Source organism: Toxotes jaculatrix, chromosome 2, assembly GCF_017976425.1.
Source record: "Toxotes jaculatrix isolate fToxJac2 chromosome 2, fToxJac2.pri, whole genome shotgun sequence".
NCBI lineage: Eukaryota > Metazoa > Chordata > Actinopteri > Toxotidae > Toxotes > Toxotes jaculatrix.
Genome location: NC_054395.1, coordinates 11,418,225 through 11,432,970, shown reverse-complemented (window position 1 = coordinate 11,432,970; position 14,746 = coordinate 11,418,225). Strand labels below are relative to the sequence as shown.

Sequence of the window (14,746 nt, the reverse complement as noted above, 5' to 3'; positions counted from 1 at the left end):
TTAAGGGTTCACACGGGGACGCTGGAGGGGAAGGGTCTCCTCGTCTTCACCTATATGTGCTACATCGAACCTTAGCCACAATAGGAGGCAGCTTACTCTGCCGGCTGCCAATGCAAAACAGCTGTTTGACAGGTTCATCGTGAAGAGAAGAAGAATGGGCCGACGCTGAAGAGTTAAGTTACAAAGTGAAATACAAGTCATACTCCAAAAAAAAAGGTGACAACACGAGCAACACAAAAATTCATGTCACTTTTCCCCCCAGTTGTGCAAAAACTATCAAGTGAATATTCTGTGCACACATAAAGGTAATTGTCATGTCATCATCTTCCGCTTATCTGGGTCCAGGCCCAGGTCACAGGGGCAACTACTGCCCAATCCACAATGCACTGACGTGCACCTCCCAGTGGGGCTCAAACCCACGACCCCCAGCGATTGCGTCTCGTGCTCTACCAACTGAGCTAACCAGGCGGCTAAAGGTAAGTGTGTCCTTCAAAATCTTAAGAATGACTCAGAACATTAATAGTGGCCAATTATATGTTTTACTCTGAATCATGGGCAGAAGTTGCCCTCATTTTTCTCTACAAAAATTAATTTCCTTCCACTATCAAGATCTGAAAGAGAGATTCTTTTTTTTTTTTTTGTAACAGAAATCCAATCTTAGTTTTACCCATCTGTTTCTGCCAACACTCATCTCCTCTCTCAGGTTTATCAGACATATGAAACATGTAAAAGGGAGCGTGGTCTTACAGGGGAAAAGCAGAAGGTGCAATGCAAGAAGACAAAACATTTGGGTTGGACTGTGTCTAAAGTATTGATTTCTGAAGCAAAAAAAAAACATGTGATGTAAAAATCCATCTGCTGTTGAGTTAAAGGTATTTGTTTACACCGGAGCTGAATGTTTCATAAGAAACTGGAGTCGTTCACTGCATTGACGGGTTGCTGCTTCTCAAATTTAAAGTGTTTTCTTATTTTATATCTCTTTAAACTGGACATCTTTGGGACTGCTGGTTGGACAATACCACAAGTTTAAAGACATCACCTTAGAAATCTCAGGGACACTGTGATTGGCCTTTTTTTCACTATTTTCTGACATTTTTATAGACTGATGATAGAAACAAAATGAATCTATAATGAATAAAAACTCAATAAATATATTCCCTATTTGTATACAGAAAATTATACTTCAATCAAACAATTTAAGCCTCTTAAACTTTCACAAGCAACATTTGCAGAACTATTAACTACCTCCATCACTGAAATCCTGATCTGTGTATCCACACTGATCCCCGAGCTTAATCATCAGTGGAACAAAAACAGTTAAATCACCACGACTCAGCAGTTATCTGACCTCTTTTCAAGGGGACGGGACGCAGATTTAGGGCATCACCATCTGTATTGAGGCATTCAAGCTAACCTGCAGTGGTTCCACAGGAACACAGAAAATTCTGGGGGTTTGACAGTAGTTCATCTTTGTTATTACTTAGTTCTGGACAGATGAATCATTTCACATTTAAAATGCTGCTCAAATGTGCCCAGCCAGTTTGGCTACTGTTACATAACTGTCACCACGACAACTCAGCTGTGTCAGTTTCCACATGAAGCGATGACTACACGCTCCCAGTTTGATCACTCGAATAGGTTCTAACAAAGAGCAAAATACAATATGTTTGTGTTTTCTTTTTTTTCTTCCCGTGGTGGATGTACAGTAGACAGACCACTGGCTGCAGGTTTAATATGAGGCTCGTCCTGCTGAGGCTACCGAGAGGCTAAAAAAAACCACTCTGAACAGACATTACTGACCAACAAATGAGTTCAAACAAAACAATAACATGGAGACATGCACACACATACACACTGAGCGCTGTGATTTCGCTGGGACACAGAGATGAAGATAAACAAGATGACAGACGAGCACGAGGCGTACCCATGGATACTGGTCAACAAATGACTAATGTCAACAATAACAGGTGCATCTACACAGGCAAACACAGCCAGACGCAGACATGCACAAATGCACACACAGGGACACACACACACATATACAAGCTGAGAAATACCCATGTAAGAGGAGACAACCTCACTGGTCAACAAATGAAACATCAACACTAACACACACACTGTCCTTCTACATTTGAGGACAAAACACAACCACTGACATTAACTTAAAACGACATGTCTAACCCAGATCCTTAAAATATGTTCAAACTACAGCAATTAGTCCACTAATCAGTTAGTCAATCTACAGAAAATTAACAGTTTTTCAAGAAAAATAGCCAAACATTTGCTGGTTCTAGTTTCTCAAATGTGGGGACTAACTGCTTTTCTTAGTCATATCTGATGGTAAAATGAATCTGTTTGGGTTCTGGAAACTGTGATGGACCTGGAACAATGAAATCTGGAGCGCATGGTAATAGTAACTTTTAATAAGTTGCAGCAACTAACGTTACGACATAAAGGATGACTTCATCAGAGTAAGAAGTGGCGGTGACATGTTTAAAACGCCTGCACCCAGGTAATGGCGGTCTCTTGGACAGGTTGGACAGGCTCTAGGTGTTGCTTATGTCTAGCCAGTGTCTTATTGTCGCTGCACATATAAACATATGACATAAAAATATCATAGAAACTATCAAACTTCAATCATAAATCGTAAAATAATAACATGATGGATTAATGTCACAGAAAAAAAGATTAATTTTTCATTCAGTCCATATGGTTCAGTTGTGTTCAGTGTATAAATCTAGTAACTTTGTGCTGTGATGGACATTTTTTCATTATTTTTTTGACACGAAGGCCCAGAGAAACACACACACACACACACTCGAGCTCTCTTCTCAGAGCTCTAGCACTAAAAGTCTGACAAATCCAAACAGGCCTTTGCTCATCAATAAAAGCCTTGTCTCCGCAAGGAAAACTCAGGAGCGAGCGCATTCTGAGAGCGACGACGTTGAATCATTACAAGCTCCCTGCAGTATGGGGGCCTGAAGGGAGTGTATCAGCAGTATGAGGGATTTTCCACAACACCCGCTTAGTCCTCCCATTAAAGGAAAAACAGTCAAGAGGCATAAAAGGCAACCATACGCTCAGTCATTTACCTAACTACAGCTAACAGCCCACACACAGCCTTGAGGTGCAACACTCATCTGTCTATATGTGCCCTGGAAACTTACACAGGCCATTCTCTAGTTTACTGCTAAATGAACAGTCCACACACAATACAAGAAGTCACAAGAATACAACACTTGAACATTGCGTCTAAAAAAAAATGCTGACTGACTTCATTACTCACTAAATGACCGTGAGTAATGAGAAGCTGCTGAAGAAAGTTCAACATTTAGCAGCTAAACATCCAGGTATTTTTTTTGTTGGTGGAGACCAAACCAAGAGCTACAAAGGCAGTCAGCAACAAAAAATATACATTTATTATAATGATAATATATCCAGTTGAAGCCCTGTTGTCAACATTAGGAAAAATTGTAATTATAAAAGTGACCAGAACAAAACACGACTTACCAGTTTGTAAGATCCACCTGTACAATATAATGCAATCCAATACAATACACCAGCCTGTAACAATCCTAAGTGTGTTTCACTGTAATTTGCTTTAATACAACAAACCAAATGTCACAGTTAAGGGCAGTTTGTCAGGAACATGAACTGAGTCTGAGACCTCTCAGTTCTCAGACTGTTCCTCTGACAACTGAGCCACCCTGCTGCTGTGCCTTACATGCTTACATGCCTTTAAATGACTTTTCCTTCATTGCTTATTGTATGATGATCAGAAAACACGAACAGGAAAAAGAGAGCCAATAACACAGATCTATTCTTCCAACTCCAGTTTTAGAGGGGTATATGCATGATTAAAATGGCACGTACAATGTACAGCAGGTACAATGCTGTAGTTATAGTAGGTAAACTAGCAAAGTTTACTAAGTTAGGCACACTGCGGTCCATGTGTTTCCTTCATGTTGTTTTTAAGAATTACTTAAACATAAAACAAAAACCCACAGGGGTCAGAGATTCAGTCGCCCTGCGCTCCTCCTCTCATCCCTCCCTCCCATTCTGCTTTGGTGATTTAAACTCTCTTGCCATAAGGAGATGGGGGTAAAACTGTTACTAAATCTGTACTTAAATCTAAACTCCCCGCTGTGATGTTTCAGTCGTCTCGGAATATGAGCAGGGGAGGTCAGTCAGACCGCTCTGCCCCAGCATCCATCACTCTCCCCCTTGCTGTTTTAGCAGGAGTGTCAGACACACACTGCTGCTTCCATCCCTCATCTGCAGTTTTTATGATTCTGTAAGCTTGAGGAGCAGTGTGGGTCTCTGCTCCGGTCTTCCTTTTTATCCTCATCTCTAACTCAAGAAGACAATTATCTTCTTCTTCTTTCCTTTCCCCTTAATTTAATACTCTACTAATAAAAAATTAGTCCCAATCTAACTGATCTACTTGATGTCATGATCTTTAATATAAATCACGTTCATCTGCTTTGTCTATGAGAGACTACATTTTGTGCTCATATAAATGTTCATGTTTTCAGCTTTATTAACATAAAATAAAAAAATCTTGTTCTGCACTTAATTATGTTTGTTTGACTGTAATCCTTGTGTACAAAGTTTACTTTCTATTTATGCAGTTAAATTTATATTTCATGATTTAAGACAGATCTTCAAGCCCAAGGCAGGCTTTTCACGTAATTAGCTCTGCTTATTTGCCTGATTTCAAATCATCATGCGAGGGCACTCCTTTTGTAAACGTTTTTCATAGTCAGACCTCTTTTTCAGTACTGATCATTTATTTTCAACTTTGCTTGTTTTTTCCCCAAATGCTTTCTGTAAGGTTTTTCTAACGGTTTTTCTAAACAGCACAGGCCACATAAACACAACGTCCACCACCCGAGCCCTGCCTGCGATCTTTGTTACATGTCGTATTCCTTAATCACTTCACCTGAGATTGTTTTGCACCAAAAAGACATAATTTGAGTCAAGCATCTTAAGAAATTTTGAAGAAGCTTGTCTCACAGATTTACAAATGTTTAATTCTTGCAAGCTATCTAGCTAAATGGCTACAGTGACTTAGAAGAGACAGGATGTTTAGGCTATAAGACTGAGCATTTTCCTGCAGTATTTTGCTTGTTTTAATGCTGACTGACACAGGTCAGCTGATCCAGGTCCAGCCTCTCTCCAGTTTCCAAACTACACATAAAAATCTTAGAAGCAGAATTGTTTAGGAACAACTGAAATATACAAACATTTGTATGCTACTTACTAGTAGTTTGGACTTTTGCACATCACACAGCATGTCTGATTGACACAGCCACCCGTGCTCTCTTTCTGTGCACATGCAGTTCCTCCCCTCTCGTAGACAAGCAGATGAAATCTCATCTGATGTTCAACTGTCATTAATGTGCATAAATGTCAGGCCAGCAGTAGCCACCCTCCTCCCTCCCTCCCTCCATCCTTCCATCACTGCTGTGCTGTTTTGAGCACTCTGTTCCTGCACTCAGCCGCCCGCTGAGCTTGTTAGCAGGAACAGACTGAAGGAACGATGCGAGGGTGAAGAAGAGGGGTGATGAAAAGGCGAGCGCCACAGAAGCGCCCCCCAGATCATCCTTTCAAAATTAAACAGAGTCTCTGGGTTAAAACAGAACTAAAATCATACAAACCAACCCTGACCAGTGTTTGATGCCAGTTATCGAGCCGAGCAAGCCTGCAATCATTCAATTTTTTCTTTGAGAGAACGAAACAAAGTGGATAGAGCACACATAACAAAATGAGAATTTCGCTTTCTGCACAGACATGGCAGAACATCAGCATAACCAGCAATGACAAGTTTGCCTTGCATTTGGGAGTTTGCACCCAAATCATGTGATTAAACGTGGCAGCCTAATGTAAATCTTTGAAGCAGAAAAACATGTTCTCTGAACAGTGTTTTCAGTCGCATCATGTCACAAGTTCAAGGCACCTATTCCAGACAGTGCTGTGTAAGCAAACATGCACTCTGACTTACATCACAACAACATATTTCTTTACGACAACACAAAGTCTAGACCAAAAAAAAAGAAAAAATTGTGAAGGCCAGTTACTGCAGGTTTAAGATTTTCAAAGACAAGACCAACCTCCTCTAAAGAAGACACACACTTAAACAAGTGCAAGCAAAACCTTCACTTTATGCAATTTGTTTTTTAGACTGAAAGAATGAACAAAAGTATGAAAAAAAAGAATGAATGCAAGAGGGTTGCATCAGCTCAGGTTGCGTCTGGCTGAAGTGGTACACTGGATACCTGATCCAAGATCAGATTAAAAGGACAGTCTCTGAATCAACACTGACAGCAGAAGCAGACAGAAAAGCCTGAGAATCAGATTGTTAGAACTTAATCCTCCTGCCACGGGTCGTTCTTCCTGATACAGTATGTGACTTAATACCAAAATGCCTGTTCAGTGTTAAAGGACCCCCCTCCTAAAAAAAAGGGGGGGTGGGTGCAGCACTTGGTGAATTACAGCTTATAATTCAAGGAGAATAGACCAAAGGACTTTTAGGAGAGAACCCCATGTACCCTCTACGTGTACAGGAGGTTCATCTTGTTAATTTGTAGTGTGCTCTCATAAATAACTGACCAAAGACAACAGATAATATGTGTCTTCTGCAGCAGGAGGAGGAAGAAAGAATCTCAAACATCACCTAAACACATTTAGCAGATCTCACAAAATCATTCAGCGAGGGTTTTTCCATCTAAAGTTGCCATTTTCCGCACGTATTCCACAGTCATACAGACCATAAATCCATAGAGCTGCTTCAATTGACCAGAATGTACTGCAGTTACAAGGCACATTGTGTATTGATTAAAGGCTGCGACTCTGAGCAGGAATATCCTGCACTCCAGCTGCTCACCTCTCTATATCTCTCTCTCCCTACTGTACGCATCAAGCTAAGACAACCTCTCTTGGGGTTGTAAAAAGGCATTCTGGGAAACAGAGGAAATCACAGGAAGCACATAGTGCAAAAGTGGTCACACTAGATACAGAAAAGCTCAAGTGTGAGATCAAAATGTGGAAGTATACCTGAAATCTTGCCAGTAATGTTCAGCTAACAGATCACAGCTTACATGGCCATGGTGACATGGCCTTTGTTGCCTTTCAACTTCTGATTCCTAAATAAAATACAATAAAACGACTTTTAAGTTGTCGTTTGTTAGTGCAATTAAAAGCTTCCAATGCTTATGAGCAGCCCAACATACTATTTTGCTTTGGCAAATGTCTGAATGCATGTTTTTCTCTCATAGTCAACTTTCTTTGTCGGATCATAAATGAAAACTGTACAGCTAAGAAACTATTACACGCAGAATTAGCCTTTAATGACTATAATAACTATATGCTGCAGGGTTTTTTTTCCCAGTGTGTTTTTTTTTTTAAATAACTGCCAATTTGCACATAAGTCTTGTTTTATGGTGAGTCCTACTGATAAATCTGATAAATTGCTTCCAAGGGATGTTAAAGCTACATGATGTAGGTATCAGTAAGGAGAATGTGTGGAGCAAAAAGAGATGATCACAGATCGATCAATGACTGATGCAGCATCCTGCTGCATCAGTATTAAGCCTTTTTGTTTAAGCTGTTCAGCGCTGCTAAATCGGGGGCAGTAGTCTACCATTTTTAAGTTAAGTCCAGGTCTGAGTCAAGTCTCAAGTCCTGAGTCTATGTGTGACTTGCTATAAAGCATTTTAATCTCATTCAAGCTAGTTTAACCGGAAATGTTTTCAAGTGGAGAGTTAGCCGACCAATTAAACATGCACCTGCTACCTCTTTCCCTAAGCTCTTCCTTCAGTACCAGCCAGGTCTCTGCTGAGAGCTGACACATCGTCAGCTGTTAAAAGTTGCAACACTGGCAGTTTCCCTCCTGAAAGTAAGCGAACGCCGGAAATATTATCTACCACCAGGGTTTTTAAGTTCTTGTCCATTTCACTTCCTGTTATTACATGCTCCAGATCTTTGTGATTACAGCTCCTATCACTGCACTTTGGGTGAGTGTATTACCTGGATGCCTCAGATGTAAAAGTGCTATACTGAGCCGTGAGCCAGTTTAGGGATCACTGTCTGCTCTTTAGCCCCCTGAACTCCTCTGCCACAACCCTTGGGCTTCATTTGACACAGAGAGTTCACTACAAACTGAAAACAACTTTAGTGATTTGGCTGCAAATAACAGCTCATAACTGCTTTTAGTGTTTATGGAAATGTAAGGCACCTAACCTGGCATTTAAGCCTCAATTTACATAGCTCTTTACATAAGACACTTCCTTCTTTTTAGTTTGCCCTCACAGCCTAACCGGCTGTTAGGTAACACTGCTACAAATTAGGGGTTCATTCATTTCAGCAGGGCTATTTAACCCCGCAGATGTGTCAACTCGTTTGTCCTGCTGGTTTCATCTCTGCCGCGGCCACGGCTTGTTCCGAGGGGCTTGTTAGGAAATTAAAAAAAAAAAAAAAGAAAAAAGAAAAAGAAAAAAAAAGAAAGAAAGCAGCGTGCTGGCTCGTTTCATAACACGGAAGCAGGCTGCATCAGCAATGCAGACAGGGGGAAGCCGAGGTGCACCAGCGCAGCAGCAGCAGCAGCATGCTCTCCTATTGTCTGGAGCCTAATTGACGCTCCGCACTCTCTTTCTCTCTCTTTCTCTCTCTCTCTCACACACACAAAAAGATGCAAGCAGGAGGAAAAAAAAATGGTTCCGACAAAAAGAAAACATTTGCGAGCGGACACCACAGCCGGCTATGTATCTCTCACCTTCCGTCCCCCGTTTCTGCGACAAGTCCCTCCAAGAACAGAGCTTTTATTTCCGAAGTAGAAATAAGATGCGGGGCAGGCTCACCCGCTTTCACTCATTCATCAGTTTCTTGCTAAAAGAGGAGGGTCTGTCCTGTTGGTCCCTGCACGCGCTCTGCACACACACACACACACACACACTCACACACACATACACACAAAAGCCATTACGAAAGTTCCGGAAGTGAACGAACATCCAAACTGTTGTGGGTTAGCAGAGACACAAAAGCTGCGTGACAACAGAAGTGAAACATGGAAAGTTACTGTTACATTTATTTCATCTTTGATAACTTACATCGCTATTTCAGTTCATTATTATGAATTATTATTTATGAAAAATACATGCTAATGATTTGACATTAAATTATAAACGGATACATTTAAAAAAAATAAAGTGAAAATTTGCATTATGTTTGTATATGTAAGGGCTCATTCAATATTTTCTTGAAAACACGAAGTTAATTCATATGTTAAAATGAGGACACTTCCTCTGGAGGACATACTGTACTTTGGATGTATAAAGGTGTTTTAGGCATTTGCAGGTGTTTTCAGTTACTCTGATTAAATATCTGCTCATGCTCAAATTTGGTGGAGCTGTGCTGGAAAGTACATCATTTCACCAACCTATGTGCAAAAACAAGAATGAAAAAGTGTAGTTTGCCCGCCCCCAGACAGATGAGTGGCACAGCACAAGCAGTTCAAGTCCACTCAGTCGTGAGAAGAGACCTAATTTGACAAAAATAGGCAAAAACACGTTAGTGAGTATGTTGGGGCTTTAACACACCCAGAGAACACATCCGCAACTGACGTTGTAAAGACACCTGTTTGTATTTTTACTCAGAAGCATTATTTAAATAACTTCTTGGAACATGGCACTGATATAGCCTAATCCGAGAGTCTTGTAATTGAAATCTCTGTGACTCTCTAACTACTAAATGGACGTCTTTCATGGGGGACAATTAGACTTATTAAACACGGTGTTGCTAATAATAAGTAATGGCTGCATTCCATTATAGTGTACCAGTTCCAGGGCTATGGGATTGTGCAGACTGGCTCACCCACTGGAACCTGTGCTTTTGACACACTGATGAGGTTTAGAGTTGCTGCGTTTTCACTGGTCAAAGTTCAGTCGGGGTGAAAATTGCATGAGATGAACAAGTTGGGATCAGTTGGCATGTCCTTGCTGAAAGAAATGTATGAAATTTGGTTTGACTGCAGCACGAGCAGAGGTCTATCAGGCAGAACCCAGTCATGGCTGAGCTGGAGTCTACCATTTTCATCCATTATCATCATCCAAATTGCTTTTTTTCGCTGAGAAATTTTTCAGTGGAGACTTTTCTCCACTGAAAAATTTCTCAGCGAGAGGGAAAAAAGCATTTTCTTGTGCTGTATAGTCCAATGAATTATTTTTCTCTAAATCTTTACTTAGGGGTTTGGAGGCAACATATATATATATATATGAGAAATATTTTAAGATGTGTCTGAGGATTTAATCTTGAGCTTTACATTAGATTAAAATGAGTGAATACATTCCTCCTCTAGCCGTTAATCTAACTATAAAATCTTTTTTAGACTAACTATTTGGCCTCAGGTAAGAGAAGCCACATGTAATATACAGCTGATGCTTTTTCTGTAGCCTGAAGATACATACGAGTGATTTGTGTCATTGCCGTCTGTCTGTTTTTCAGACAGATGGCGATACGTCTGACCACCTCAGTGAGACTGAAAGTGAAGCTGGGATTCACATGAATACAATAACAGACAGTCATCTGTAAACAGTGCCACAAACTGACTGTAACACCAACTCAGCTATGCATCTAAGCAGTGTCAGCAATCTGTAAGTCTGTTTCCATGTGCTGTAGTTTTTAAAATGTTCTGTTTGGTGTTTTCTTAACATGTCATGCATTAATCAGACTTAATACTGAGTTATGACAGTGATCAGCAGGTAGACTGCTGCACATCTTTGTAGCTTGGCTACACATGCAGTAGTGCACCTTACCTAACCTCTTTGAACTGCTCTGTAGCTTCTCTTTTTCCTCATTCGTATAGTGCCCTCTACTGTCCAGCAGCTCATGGTGCTTTGCATAACACCCTGATTATGCAATTTCCACAGTGGGCTAATACTGAGGAGGCTGAGGCTGAGATGGCCACCTGCTTGGGACTGCACATTAAACTGATTGTTTGCCTGATGATAGTAGAAAAGAATGACAGCCATTTCAAGCACACAGTGTAAATTTAGACAGTAAAACACACAAGTATTAACTACACTTAAGTACAAAATCTCCCATAATGTAGATGTCAGTCAGTGCAGTTAATCCAGTCACTTTTAAAATGTATTGGATATTTAAAAAGACATTTAAAAAGAAGAAAACACTTTTCATGTCCTACTTATGTTCAAATGCATTTTTAAGGCATTACACACATTTACAAATCTTTTGATTTGGGTTTTGAGCTAACCTTGGAAAACATAGGACAACCCCGTCAAGCCTCCTTTTCCCTTTTTAATCTTAAATGAGTCTGGAACTAGCAGCTGTGTGTGTGTTGCCCAACAGATGAGAAGTAATAAACAAATACCAGATAAACAGATGCAGATAATTCACTGCTTGGAATAGGAAGAGTTTCTGTTTCAGGGATGACTGAGGAAAAACATGAGTGCTTACTATTCAAGGTCACTTTAAGATGTGGAAAGAAAGTGAGGGAGGAAACGGGTCTTGGTGATGTTGGTTCATATTTGGCAGCTCTTCCTCCCGGACACATTGTTCAGCAGGACTCTCACTACGAAAGGCCGAGCACAGTCTGGGTTCTGCTGTACATTTCCACAAACAACACAAAGACACAAGGCATTTCTTTTATACTCTCATTCTTTTTTCACTTTTATTTATTATGACTTTCTAAATCTTTGCCACTCTACCTTTCCCTTATCCACAATTGATTCACCCCAATTGTTATTAATTAATTAATTAATTACTATTTCCTATTTCTCCATTTTGTCTATCTCCATGCCTCTGAGCAAGTTGCTCTGCCTTCTTCTCTTCTCCTCTCTTCTCTTCTCCTCTCTTCTCTACGTTTCCATGAACCCCTCCACTTCCATCCTCTGTATCTCTGAGACTGGAGGTGTCTGCTTTTGCAACAAGGTGGTCAGAAACTGAAGAGCAGAAAATAGAATAAACGTCAGGCTAGATGAAGTAAAGGTGTTTGTGACTCTCCGTGTGTGTGTGTGTGTGTGTGTGTGTGTGTGTGTGTGTGTGTGTGTGTGTGTGTGTGTGTGTGTGTGTGATTGATGATGGGTATCTGTGGAGCGACAGGAGAGATAGACGCCATCGGGTGCTCAGGAAATTGGAACAGGCTCTGAGGCTAGGCCATCTCACTTTTTCTTTCGTTCTGTCATCTCATACATTTTTTTGAGAATTCCTGTCCCAGGTCAGTTTGATGCGATCTCTCCTCAGCCACGATGGCTTTGAGACCTCGACAATTCACAGCCAAAACACGTTCATTTCTGCAAAGTCATTGATGTGCAACTTTAGTTTATTTTAAGCTGAATTTGATCAACTTCATAGTAAATTACATTTGAAAGACAAAACCATCCTCAGCAGATTGAATGCATTTATATTCATTCACTGAAATAATTTTTGTGGTGCTCAAATTATCCCAATGAATAACGATACATTAGTAGTATAGTTTGTTCAGTTTAATCAGGCATTTAATTTAATTTAGATTTGCTTGATCAGTTTAGTGGAGATTGCTCATCAGCTGTTCATGCAGAAGCTTCAAAATTAAAACAGAGAGAGACACAGGTTTTTAATTTATAAGAACAGTACAGAAACTCAAAAAGGAAAAAAGGGGACAAAAAGAGACCAAGCTGGTGTACAGGTATATCAACTGTTCTGCTTTGCTGCTTTCTTTTATAAACCAAAATATCACACTCTGCCAACTGCTTTATCCCTGTCCATTAAACAGCATAAGCACATAAATGTCAACAAAAGATGCTCACACATTGAGAAGTTAAAATCTTTTAAAAACAGGTGTGGGGTGTGCATAGCATAGCCAGAAAATGACAGAAACAAGTTAGGCCATTTAAGGCATAACCCCACCTCCCCACCAGCCTCAAGGACCCAGCAGCCCTTTATACAATGCAAATACATACACTGGTAACAGCCATCATGCTGTGTTTGCATCATGTGAGCTAAGCAGACTTCCTAATATCATCAGACAGCTCAAGATGGTGACTGTAATCAAATGCAGCCGGAGAGACAGAGGCAATGAGGCACAGAGACAGTTCGACCCGTCACTTTGTGTTGACCTCGTGTGTACACTAGATGGAGCCACTCTCCGTGTAATACTACACACCCCGCTCATACTCATTGTAAAGCAGGTTTTCAGTATGAAACGAGTTCACACTGAAAAGTGACACGTACTGGTACACAAAGATGTTGGTGTACACATACAATCTATCTGAGTACTCAGTGCTCTGCTGACTGACACTGTTCACCCACAATGCAATTCATAAAAAACAAAGAAGCTACTCCTGTACAAGGGCTCAGGGCTTTCGCACTGTGAAGAAGGCAAGTGCTCAGGGGCTCTCAGGTCGACTCTATGAACCTTTTATTCACACTTTCCTCAAATCTGCAACTCTGCAGATTCTTATTTTGTAAGATGACTTTGGAATTCACTGAGTAAAATAAAAAAAATAAATGTACATAACATGGAAGGAGTAAGCATTTTTCTTTTTTTTCATAAATGCACATCAGCAACCAGCACCATGTGTACTTCTTTGCGTAATAGCATGATGGTGACATCTGTTGTAATTAATAAGATAAATAACAATCAGGTTCCTTTTAGGTGACTAGTTCCAGGATGCTGTTGTGGTGCATGCTGGCCCACTAGCATGGCATGCTGGGACATCTAATGGAAGTGAGCCATCATGAATGAAATTTGTTTCGCCTGTGTTTTTTCTGCTATGACAAGTCAAAATGTCTGCAGTGATACAGATCTATTCCCTACAGAGACGTGGTTGATGACACAGGTGAGGTTAAAGTCCATGAGGGCTCAGTGGTGGACACTGGCACTGGGCCACAGTTTGATTGACATCTGCTGGTACAACTCTGCCATCTTGTAAACAGTGAAGTGCATCCAGGTCTTGAATACTGACTGCCTAAACATGTGGGTGGTGTGGGTAGTGATTTACTTGTTGTCTCATGTTTCTCATGTTTCTAGTTACATCATCATTAAAAAATGTTATTCATGTCATAGAATCAGCATTAGACTGTACAGTGAGACTGTCAGGTGAACAGCAGACCCAGAACACTGGTGCTGTTGTTGCTATGACAGTTCAACATATCCACTGTTAGAATAGTTTATTAACTCCATGTTGGATTTGAACTGTGTGTATGCTATCTCATCAGTATCAACCTCTTTTCCTGTGCGTGTGTGTGTGTGTCTGTTGCAGCAGAGAGGAAATCACGTGTCATCTGGGTTGCTCACTTATCAGCTCTGCCATATGCTGCTTTATGTAAAAACAGAGTCTTGTTGAGAGGCCTTATGTCAAATCGAATACAAGCAATAAGCAGACAAAACAACTGTGGATCAGTTTTCACTGCAAAAAGATGCTTTAACTTCAGCCTTATGTTTAACAAAATATGCATTCTGCAATTATAATTTTATTGCCATTGTTACTGTAACATATTCTTCCCTTTTCAGTTTCTTCAGGGTCTGTAAAGTCATGTCCAGCAACAAGGCAAACCTGCAAGTGGATTATTCTGTTCTGGTGTCTGTTATACAAAGTAATGTACCAGTATTCTCCTTGTGTAATGCTTTTTTTCATCTGTACCTTCAGTTCTTCTCTTATCATTTCTTCAGTTGTATTCTTTTGCTCTACTGCTTCTATTTTTCTATCCAGTCTTTGTTCATTGGAGGGCTTCATTCTTTCATTGTCGG

The 14,746-nt window shown here is 40.4% G+C and overlaps 1 protein-coding gene across 1 annotated transcript in view; it reads right to left on the bottom strand.

Moving 5' to 3' along the window:
• The window catches only part of LOC121189373 (helicase ARIP4-like), a 76,603-nt gene extending 67,777 nt beyond the window's left edge, over window positions 1-8,826 (bottom strand). The window contains exon 1 of the mRNA XM_041049442.1: window positions 8,774-8,826. The gene's annotated coding sequence lies outside the window, so the exon portion shown is untranslated. The remainder of the gene's footprint in view (window positions 1-8,773) is intronic.
• Between the last annotated feature and the right edge of the window lie 5,920 nt (window positions 8,827-14,746).